General features: G+C 41.8%; 1 pseudogene; it reads right to left on the bottom strand.

The window, feature by feature from the left end:
- Spopfm1 (speckle-type BTB/POZ protein family member 1) lies at nt 8067-11207 on the bottom strand (annotated as a pseudogene).

Below are 11886 nucleotides of genomic sequence, written 5' to 3'. Positions count from 1 at the left end.
GATGAGCAAAACAGGGTCCAGTTGTCCTGGAACTCATTCTCTAGATCAGGCTGGCCTCAAACTCAGAGATTTACCTTCCTCTGCCTCCCGAGTGCTGGAATTAAAGGTCACCATGCTTGGCCTTGCTTTTAATTTTTAATCCAATTTAGCTTGCTTATAGTAGCACTGTACCTTGCTAGTTACTTTTTTTTTTTTTTTCCATTTTTTATTAGGTATTTAGCTCATTTACATTTCCAATGCTATACCAAAAGTCCCCCTTACCCACCCACCCCCACTCCCCTACCCACCCACTCCCCCCCTTTGGCCCTGGCGTTCCCCTGTACCGGGGCACACAAAGTCTGCGTGTCCAATGGGCCTCTCTTTCCAGTGATGGCCGACTAGGCCATCTTTTGATACATATGCAGCTAGAGTCAAGAGCTCAGGGGTACTGGTTAGTTCATAATGTTGTTCCACCTATAGGGTTGAAGATCCCTTTAGCTCCTTGGGTACTTTCTCTAGCTCCTCCATTGGGAGCCCTGTGATCCATCCATTAGCTGACTGTGAGCATCCACTTCTGTGTTTGCTAGGCCCCGGCATAGTCTCACAAGAGACAGCTACATCTGGGTCCTTTCGATAAAATCTTGCTAGTATATGCAATGGTGTCAGCGTTTGGATGCTGATTATGGGGTGGATCCCTGGATATGGCAGTCTCTACATGGTCCATCCTTTCATCTCAGCTCCAAACTTTGTTTCTGTAACTCCTTCCATGGGTGTTTTGTTCCCACTTCTAAGGAGGGGCATAGTGTCCACACTTCAGTCTTCATTTTTCTTGAGTTTCATGTGTTTAGGAAATTGTATCTTATATCGTGGGTATCCTAGGTTTTGGGCTAGTATCCACTTATCAGTGAGTACATATTGTGTGAGTTCCTTTGTGATTGTGTTACCTCACTCAGGATGATGCTCTCCAGGTCCATCCATTTGGCTAGGAATTTCATAAATTCATTCTTTTTAATAGCTGAGTAGTACTCCATTGTGTAGATGTACCACATTTTCTGTATCCATTCCTCTGTTGAGGGGCATCTGGGTTCTTTCCAGTTTCTGGCTATTATAAATAAGGCTGCTATGAACATAGTGGAGCATGTGTCCTTCTTACCAGTTGGGGCTTCTTCTGGATATATGCCCAGGAGAGGTATTGCTGGATCCTCCGGTAGTACTATGTCCAATTTTCTGAGGAACCGCCAGACTGATTTCCAGAGTGGTTGTACAAGCCTGCAATCCCACCAACAATGGAGGAGTGTTCCTCTTTCTCCACATCCTCGCCAGCATCTGCTGTCACCTGAATTTTTGATCTTAGCCATTCTCACTGGTGTGAGGTGGAATCTCAGGGTTGTTTTGATTTGCATTTCCCTGATGATTAAGGATGTTGAACATTTTTTCAGGTGCTTCTCTGCCATTCGGTATTCCTCAGGTGAGAATTCTTTGTTCAGTTCTGAGCCCCATTTTTTAAGGGGGTTATTTGATTTTCTGAGGTCCACCTTCTTGAGTTCTTTATATATGTTGGATATTAGTCCCCTATCTGATTTAGGATAGGTAAAGATCCTTTCCCAGTCTGTTGGTGGTCTTTTTGTCTTATAGACAGTGTCTTTTGCCTTGCAGAAACTTTGGAGTTTCATTAGGTCCCATTTGTCAATTCTCGATCTTACAGCACAAGCCATTGCTGTTCTGTTCAGGAATTTTTCCCCTGTGCCCATATCTTCAAGGCTTTTCCCCACTTTCTCCTCTATAAGTTTCAGTGTCTCTGGTTTTATGTGAAGTTCCTTGATCCACTTAGATTTGACCTTAGTACAAGGAGATAAGTATGGATCGATTCGCATTCTTCTACATGATAACAACCAGTTGTGCCAGCACCAATTGTTGAAAATGCTGTCTTTCTTCCACTGGATGGTTTTGGCTCCCTTGTCGAAGATCAAGTGACCATAGGTGTGTGGGTTCATTTCTGGGTCTTCAATTCTATTCCATTGGTCCACTTGTCTGTCTCTATACCAGTACCATGCAGTTTTTATCACAATTGCTCTGTAGTAAAGCTTTAGGTCAGGCATGGTGATTCCACCAGAGGTTCTTTTATCCTTGAGAAGAGTTTTTGCTATCCTCGGTTTTTTGTTATTCCAGATGAATTTGCAAATTGCTCCTTCTAATTCGTTGAAGAATTGAGTTGGAATTTTAATGGGGATTGCATTGAATCTGTAGATTGCTTTTGGCAAGATAGCCATTTTTACAATGTTGGTCCTGCCAATCCATGAGCATGGGAGATCTTTCCATCTTCTGAGATCTTCTTTAATTTCTTTCTTCAGGGACTTGAAGTTTTTATCATACAGATCTTTCACTTCCTTCGTTAGAGTCACGCCGAGATATTTTATATTATTTGTGGCTATTGAGAAGGGTGTTGTTTCCCTAATTTCTTTCTCAGCCTGTTTATTCTTTGTGTAGAGAAAGGCCATTGACTTGTTTGAGTTAATTTTATATCCAGCTACTTCACCGAAGCTGTTTATCAGGTTTAGGAGTTCTCTGTTGGAATTTTTAGGGTCACTTATATATACTATCATATCATCTGCAAAAAGTGATATTTTGACTTCCTCTTTTCCAATTTGTATCCCCTTGATCTCCTTTTGTTGTCGAATTGCTCTGGCTAATACTTCAAGTACTATGTTGAAAAGGTAGGGAGAAAGTGGGCAGCCTTGTCTAGTCCCTGATTTTAGTGGGATTGCTTCCAGCTTCTCTCCATTTACTTTGATGTTGGCTACTGGTTTGCTGTAGATTGCTTTTATCATGTTTAGGTATTGGCCTTGAATTCCTGATCTTTCCAGAACTTTTATCATGAATGGGTGTTGGATCTTGTCAAATGCTTTTTCTGCATCTAACGAGATGATCATGTGGTTTTTGTCTTTGAGTTTGTTTATATAATGGATTACATTGATGGATTTTCGTATATTAAACCATCCCTGCATCCCTGGAATAAAACCTACTTGGTCAGGATGGATGATTGCTTTAATGTGTTCTTGGATTCGGTTAGCGAGAATTTTATTAAGGATTTTTGCATCGATGTTCATAAGAGAAATTGGTCTGAAGTTCTCTATCTTTGTTGGATCTTTCTGTGGTTTAGGTATCAGAGTAATAGTGGCTTCATAAAATGAGTTGGGTAGAATACCTTCTACTTCTATCTTGTGAAAAAGTTTGTGCAGAACTGGAGTTAGATCTTCTTTGAAGGTCTGATAGAACTCTGCACTAAACCCGTCTGGTCCTGGGCTTTTTTTGGCTGGGAGACTATTAATAACTGCTTCTATTTCTTTAGGGGATATGGGACTGTTTAGAAGGTCAACTTGATCCTGATTCAACTTTGGTACCTGGTATCTGTCCAGAAATTTGTCCATTTCGTCCAGGTTTTCCAGTTTTGTTGAGTATAGCCTTTTGTAGAAGGATCTGATGGTGTTTTGGATTTCTTCAGGATCTGTTGTTATGTCTCCCTTTTCATTTCTGATTTTGTTAATTAGGATTTTGTCCCTGTGCCCTTTAGGGAGTCTAGCTAAGGGTTTATCTATCTTGTTGATTTTCTCAAAGAACCAACTCCTCGTTTGGTTAATTCTTTGAATAGTTCTTCTTGTTTCCACTTGGTTGATTTCACCCCTGAGTTTGATTATTTCCTGCCGTCTACTCCTCTTGGGTGAATTTGCTTCCTTTTTTTCTAGAGCTTTTAGATGTGTTGTCAAGCTGGTAGTATGTGCTCTCTCCCGTTTTTTCTTGAAGGCACTCATAGCTATGAGTTTCCCTCTTAGAAATGCTTTCATTGTGTCCCAAAGGTTTGGGTACGTTGTGGCTTCATTTTCATTAAACTCTAAAAAGTCTTTAATTTCTTTCTTTATTCCTTCCTTGACCAAGGTATCATTGAGAAGAGTGTTGTTCAGTTTCCATGTGAATGTTGGCTTTCTGTTATTTATTTTGTTATTGAAGATCAGCCTTAGTGCATGGTGATCTGATAGGATACATGGGACAATTTCAATATTTTTGAATCTGTTGAGGCCTGATTTGTGACCTATTATGTGGTCAATTTTGGAGAAGGTACCATGAGGTGCTGAGAAGAAGGTATATCCTTTTGTTTTAGGGAAAAATGTTCTGTAGATATCTGTCAGATCCATTTGTTTCATCACTTCTGTTAGTTTCAGTGTGTCCCTGTTTAGTTTCTGTTTCCATGATCTGTCCATTGGTGAAAGTGGTGTGTTGAAGTCTCCCACTATTATTGTGTGAGGCGCAATGTGTGCTTTGAGCTTTACTAAAGTTTCTTTAGTGAATGTGGCTGCTCTTGTATTTGGAGCATAGATATTCAGAATTGAGAGTTCCTCTTGGAGGATTTTACCTTTGATGAGAATGAAGTGTCCCTCCTTGTCTTTTTTGATGACTTTGGGTTGGAAGTCAATCTTATCAGATATTAGGATGGCTACTCCTGCTTGTTTCTTCATACCATTTGCTTGGAAAATTGTTTTCCAGCCTTTCATTCTGAGGTAGTGTCTATCTTTTTCTCTGAGATGAGTTTCCTGTAAGCAGCAAAATGTTGGGTCTTGTTTGTGTAGCCAGTTTGTTAGTCTATGTCTTTTTATTGGCGAGTTGAGACCATTGATGTTAAGAGATATTAAGGAAAAGTAATTGTTGCTTCCTGTTATTTTAGTTGTTAAAGGTGGCATTCTGTTCTTGTGGCTGTCTTCTTTTAGGTTTGTTGAGGGATTACCTTCTTGTTTTTTCTAGGGCATTGTTCCCGTTCTTGTATTGGTTTTTTTCTGTTATTATCCTTTGAAGGGCTGGATTCGTGGAGAGATAATGCGTGAATTTGGTTTTGTCGTGGAATACTTTGGTTTCTCCCTCTATGATAATTGAGAGTTTGGCTGGGTATAGTAGCCTGGGCTGCAGTTTGTGTTCTCTTAGTGTCTGTATAACATCTGTCCAGGCTCTTCTGGCTTTCATAGTCTCTGGTGAAAAATCTGGTGTAATTCTGATAGGCTTGCCTTTATATGTTACTTGACCTTTTTCCCTTACTGCTTTTAGTATTCTATCTTTATTTAGTGCATTTGATGTTCTGATTATTATGTGTCGGGAGGAATTTCTTTTCTGGTCCAGTCTATTTGGAGTTCTGTAGGCTTCTTGTATGTTCATATGCATCTCATTCTTTAGATTTGGGAAGTTTTCTTCAATAATTTTGTTGAAGATGTTTGCTGGACCTTTGAGTTGAAAATCTTCATTCTCATCCACTCCTATTATCCGTACGTTTGGTCTTCTTATTGTGTCCTGGATTTCCTGGATATTTTGAGTTAGGATCTTTTTGCATTTTCCATTTTCTTTGATTGTTGTGCCGATGTTCTCTATGGAATCTTCTGCACCTGAGATTCTCTCTTCCATCTCTTGTATTCTGTTGCTGATGCTCAAATCTATGGTTCCAGATTTCTTTCCTAGGGTTTCTATCTCTAGTGTTGCCTCGCTTTGAGTTTTCTTTATTGTGTCTACTTCCCTTTTTAGGTCTAGTATGGTTTTGTTCATTTCCATCACCTGTTTGTATGTTTTTTCCTCTTTTTCTGTAAGGACTTCTACCTGTTTGATTGTGTTTTCCTGTTTTTCTTTAAGGACTTGTAACTCTTTAGCAGTGTTCTCCTGTATTTCTTTAAGTGATTTATTAAAGTCCTTCTTGATGTCCTCTACCATCATCATGAGATATGCTTTTAAATCTAGGTCTAGGTTCTCAGGTGTGTTGGGGTTCCCTGGACTGGGCGAAGTGGGTGTGCTGGGTTCTGGTGATGGTGAGTGGTCTTGGTTCCTGTTAGTAAGATTCCTCCGTTTACCTTTCGCCATCTGGTAATCTCTGGAGTTAGTAGTTATAGTTGACTCTGTTTAGAGATTGTTCTTCTGGTGATTCTGTTACCGTCTATCAGCAGACCTGGGAGACAGATTCTCTCCTCTGAGTTTCAGTGCTCAGAGCACTCTCTGCTGGCAAGCTCTCTTACAGGGAAGGTGCGCAGATATCTTGTATTTGGACCTCCTCCTGGCCGAAGAAGAAGGCCCAAAACAGGACCTTTCTCAGACACTGTGTTGCTTTGGCAGTTCCCAGGTGGTACAGACTCTCACCTAAGCAGACTAAATTCCTAAGTTCCTTGGAGTCCCGGGACCAAGATGGCGACCGCTGCTGCTGTGGCTTAGGTCGCCTCCCCAGCCGGGTGGGCACCTGTCCTCTGGTCCGGAAGGTGGCCGGCTGTCCCCGGCCCACACAGGGTGCTGCCTCAGCGCCTCTGTGCTTCTGCCTGTTCCAGAAGCTGTCAGGTTCTCTGGCGCACCCTCTCACCTGTTCAGACTAATTTCCTAAGTTCAGCGGGTCCCGGACCAAGATGGCGACCGCTGCTGCTGTGGCTTAGGCCGCCTCCCCAGCCGGGTGGGCACCTGTCCTCTGGTCCGGAAGGTGGCCGGCTGTCCCCGGCCCACGCAGGGTGCTGCCTCAGCGCCTCTGTGCTTCCGCCTGTTCCAGAAGCTGTCAGGTTCTCTGGCGCACCCTCTCACCTGTTCAGACTAATTTCCTAAGTTCGGCGGGTCCCGGACCAAGATGGCGACCGCTGCTGCTGTGGTTTAGGTCGCCTCCCCAGCCGGGCGGGCACCTGTCCTCCGGTCCGGAAGGTGGCCGGCTGTCCCCGGCCCACACAGGGTGCTGCCTCAGCCCCTCTGTGCTTCTGCCTGTTCCAGAGGCTGTCAGGTTCTCTGGCGCACCCTCTCACCTGTTCAGACTAATTTCCTAAGTTCGGCGGGTCCCGGACCAAGATGGCGACCGCTGCTGCTGTGGCTTAGGCCGCCTCCGCTAGTTACTTATATTAAAGAAAACAAAAAGGATCTTTTTAGTTTTTCAAGAATTCGTACGTATGGAGAATATTTTAAAGAATCCTTCTTTGGGCCTAAACGTCAGGTTTTGGTTGAACTACTGAATTAATTCCAACTTAAACTAAGTTACACAAGGCTAAGAGGACTATCTCCTGTTTTGTCTCTTGACTTTTTACCCCCTCTTTCTAAGACTTGATTAACTCTATTTTTTCTTTTTTTGAGAAGAATTTGTCTTCAAGAGTGGAGTTTTGAAATGTAAGAAACTTGAGCCTGTAGAGGAAGAAAGTAACAACAGTGCAGCTACTGAAATAAGGAATTACTAGATAAATGCTATCTTTTTTTTTTTAAAGGGAATTATCTGTGGGACTCACAGGAGGTGTAGGCACACAGAAAGGATGTCTACAGCTTTTAACCTGTGGGTCCCCATCCCTTTGGCAGTCTGATGAGTCATTCATAGGGGGTGCATATCACATATCCTGTATATCAGCTATTTACAATATAACTCATAACAGTAGCATCAATACATTTATGAAGTAGCCACAAAATGGTTCTGGTTGACAACAACATGCAGAACTGTATTAAGGGGACACAACTTTTGGAAGATTACTGGCCTCGGGAGTATGAATCTGTAATGAACTAATCCCTTCTAATGTTTTCAAAACATACAAAAGATTTTTGCCTACCTTGAAAAACAAACACATCTATCCCAGAAGGAGTAGACTCCCTCCACTCTGGTCTACTCTTCCCAGTAGTCATAAGAGCATGATGGTAGAGTTCTCATTTGTCAACACTAAATGCCAAGAAAAAGTTAGAGGGCTTCTAATACTGGTAGGACAGTGAGAGGTCTGCACAAACATCCAGAGCTGAGCAGGATAACTGAACTACATGTGACTTCTCTGAACATAAACATCTCTAGAACCCACAAACTGTTTTCAAAAGTTTTATTCATATTATATTTTATTTGGTTAAGGTTTTGTCTACAGAGCTGTTTGTAGCAATGGAGACACGAGGAGGGCCTCAGATCCTCTGGATCACAAGTTACAGGTGGCTGAAAAACTCTCCTGTGTGCTGAGAACTGAACCAGAGTTCTCTGAGTGAGCTTTAACTGTTTCTACTGCTGAGTTCCCATAAATGAATCATTAAAAATGAAAAGTCTTCATTGTCTTTTCCATCCCAATGAGTTAACATTTGTGCTTGATTTATCCTTCGCTCTGGGCCCCACTCATCTCTTCTACATAGTCCAGTGCAGACAGTTTTCTCAGAAGAAACTCAGGTTTGTCTGTCCTTAGGGACAGCACCTAAATTAAATCCCAGTTTCCTAAATATCAGACAAAAATCATACTAGAACATTAACAGAGTAGAAGTCAAGGAGACTGTCCCAGACTCCAGTGCTGCCCATCCCCCACCCACCATTTTAACATATAACAGCTGTTTTAAATCCTGAGCCACCATGCTTCTTTTTCACAGGTTCACTATAAATGTTCCAGCAATACTGTACTCTAACCAGAAATCAGTGGTAACAACACTGGTTATACCTGTTGGAAGACAGATGTTGGTCATAGATTTCCATCCCCTAAACTTATTTTAGGTGTTTGATTGAGGGTTCCAAGAAACACTGTGCAGAAGCCAGGGAGTGGAATGTTTCAGCCACCAAGTGGGGATGGGACTCCATCATTGACTTCCACTCTGAGTTCTCAGAGACCTCAGAAGCATGAAGTGCAATGAAATCCAGGGCCTGAGTCTTCAGCTGCTCTATGTTGTGGAGGTCAGCTAAGATGAGAGTGTGTGCAGCATTCTCCACAGAGAGGTTCCTGCAGAGGGCATCCTCACACATGACCTTCAAGCCCTCAAGGCCATACCTGTCAGCAGCTGCCAGCAGATCACAGGCCATGGAGTGGATGTGGAGGTGTGGTGCCTTCCCAGTGTAAATGAAGCCCATCATCTCCTTGAAGACTTTGGGATCCAGGCCATTGATATCAACACGGTTTGTTAGTCTCTCCTCCATTTGATGTTCAAACATGGCTCTGAAAACTGGAGAACGAGCTGCTAGGATGGCCTTGTGAGCCCTGAATTCTTTGCCAGCTACCAACAGGCAGCAGTCTGTGCACAGGGAATTCTCCCACAGCTCCCCTAGGTCATCTGCCATCATGTGTCTTGGATCCGGGACTGCAGGTGTTATGCTCTGTCCAGGTGTTTTAAAGAAGGCTCCCATTATGCTCACCTGGCAGCAGAGGGTAAGCTGGTCTTCAGGGAGGAGCCTATGTGGATTGGAGAAGAGGAAATCTCGTAGGATAAACTTTTTGAATCCCCTGTATTTGTTTTTGTGAAAGCTAACGACTTTCGTGCTCTTCCTACTTTGATATTTTTCTCCTTGGGAATTTATGATCCAAAATTCATACTTTGCCCAAACTGGGCTCTTTTGACAGTGGAGTAACGCCAGGTAAACTGACAGGTAATTTTTGCTTTCTTCATCAATTCCATTTGGGTGTACCTTCAAACCCCATTCCACTTTGTCACTGGCCTTCAATGAGAATTTTGGGCTTGTAATCGTTTCCATAATTCCATCCATGCAAAATGAAAAGTTGCTAATGGTCCACTTGTGGCAGAAGCTGTCAACGCTGATATGTGTGTATCCCCACCCTGTGGCTTCCATGTCCCCTGACATTTCTGCTGGAGGTAGTTTCAAGGTTTAAGTTGATCTGTAAAAGAAGAACTAGAAGTTATTTCCCCTTCATCATATCAGATACAATTATAGATACAGTTTAGATTTTAGTGTCAATTTCTCCTAAATTTCCCCATCTATTATGTTGGAAACATGTATTTTTTTTCTAGGTTTCAATATTTGTTTTATAGAAGATAATATAGATCTATGGTGAGTTTTAAATCTCCCTCTCCCTCTCCTTTCTCTGTCTCCCCCCTCTGTGTTTGTGTCTCTCTTTGTCTCTGCCTTTCTGTGTCTTTGTGTGTTTACTGAATCTTAGGTCTGTGGTAACTAGTTTTGGCTATTCTATCCACTTTTTTAAGAGTTTGAAAAATTTTAAACATTCTTATTTATATTGTGCTGTATTTTTCTTGCCATCTGGTTATCTGTGGTGTTAGTTGGTCTCGCTGGTTCTGATTGTGATTTGCCCTTCCTGCAAATCATCTAGACAGTCCTGTAACCCCTAAAGAAATAGAAACAGACATTAAAATTCTCCCAACCCAAAAATCCGTGGACCAGATGGGTTTAGTGCAGAATTCAATCAGACATTCAAAGAAGACCTAATACCAATACTCTTCAAACTAATCCACAAAATAGAAACAGAAGGAACACTACTCAATTCGTTCCATGAAGCCACAGTTATGCTGATACCAAAGCCATATAAAGACCCATCAAAGAAAGAGAACTTCAGACCACTTTCCCTCATCAACATTGATGCAAAAATACTCAATAAAATTCTCACAAATGGAATCTAAGGACACATCAAAATGATCATCCACCTCAATCAAGTAGAATCACCCCAGGGATTCGGAGATGGTTCAATATATGGAAAATCCATCAACATAATTCACTATATAAACAAACTCAAAGAATAATGATCACATGGTCATCTCATTAGCTGCTGAGAATGCATTTGACAAAATTCAACACCCCTTCATGGTGAAAGTCTTGGAAAGATCAGGAATTCAAGGCCCATAATTTAACATAGTAAAAGCAATATATAGTAAACCAGTAGCCTACATCAAACTAAATGGAGAAAAACTTGAAGAAACCTCACTAAAATCCCTGCCTATTCAATATAGTACTTGAAGTCCTAACCAGAGCAATTAGTCAACAAAATGATACAAATTGGAAAGGAAGAAGTAAAAAGAAAATCACTATTTGCAGCTGATATAACAGTATCCTTAAGCCACCCCAAACATCCCATCAGAGAACTCCTAAACCTGATAAACAACTTCAGCAGGGCTGGATATGAAATTAACTCAAACAAATCAGTAGCCTTCCTCTACTCAAAGGACAAACCATTTCAGTGAGCACAAGTAGTGAGGTGGAATGTGGTCCCCAATGAAGGATTTGGAGAAGAGACTGAAGGAGTTGAGGGTGTTTTCAGGCCCATTTTCTGAGCAACAGTGTCAACTGGCTACACTCTCTCCAGGACTGGACTACCAACCAAAGAGTACGGGTGGAGGTCGATCTAATATAACAGTTGCTAAAGCCAGTACTTACTTAGTCCACAAAGTTTGAAGTCTCAGGTGTTCTTCAATATGTACCAGAATCCTGAAGAAGTAGTTTTTAATGTCACTGAAGAAATGAGCTGGCTAGTGTGGTGAGAGCAAGCAGGCCAAGAATGAAATATTCCTTCTTCCATGTGCTTATATAGGCTCCTATCAGATGGTATGGCCCCGTTCAGGGTGTGTCTTCTGATCTCAATTTCTGGATTAAAGGTGTGTGTTTTCCTGTCTCAAGACTCAGATTAAAGGTGTGTGTTTTTCTACCCCATGGGTCTGTATTTGAACTGGATCTAACTACTTCATCTTAAGCAAAAAAATTTTAAAAGCTGTGCCCTCTAGTTTTGTATGTTATGTCAGCCCAGATTATCCAGACAGGAAGAGTGGCCCTCACCAGTGTACTTTGATTACTGGGGTCACTCTTCCATAAATGAAGGCATAATGTCAACCTCTGCACATCTGTTACTTACCCTTGTGCTGGTCTTACACTGATTCCTGCCAGAAACATGATTAAGGAAGGTGTTTTGTCCTGAACTTGTCAGCAGTCTGAGTGCTCACAAAATGGAGGGCATGTGGAAGAGCTCCTATATAGTGGGCAGAAAGCAAAACCCCAAACCTCTTAAGGTGACTTTCTTTTTTCCAGTGTGTTATTCTGATTAGACCCACAGATCTTGTGATGACTCCTCCCAATTTGGTTCATGGTCTTGTAAGACCCCCTCAGGAAAACCTCACTGGAAATCATTTTTAACTTAAGGGTATGGTTTAGAAATATCCTAAACGCTTCTTAATTCAATCACT

The sequence above is a fragment of the Mus musculus genome, chromosome 3 (genome assembly GCF_000001635.26).
Source record: "Mus musculus strain C57BL/6J chromosome 3, GRCm38.p6 C57BL/6J".
NCBI lineage: Eukaryota > Metazoa > Chordata > Mammalia > Rodentia > Muridae > Mus > Mus musculus.
The sequence above is the reverse complement of the archived record's forward strand: the minus strand, read 5'-3'. Positions and strand labels throughout refer to the sequence as shown.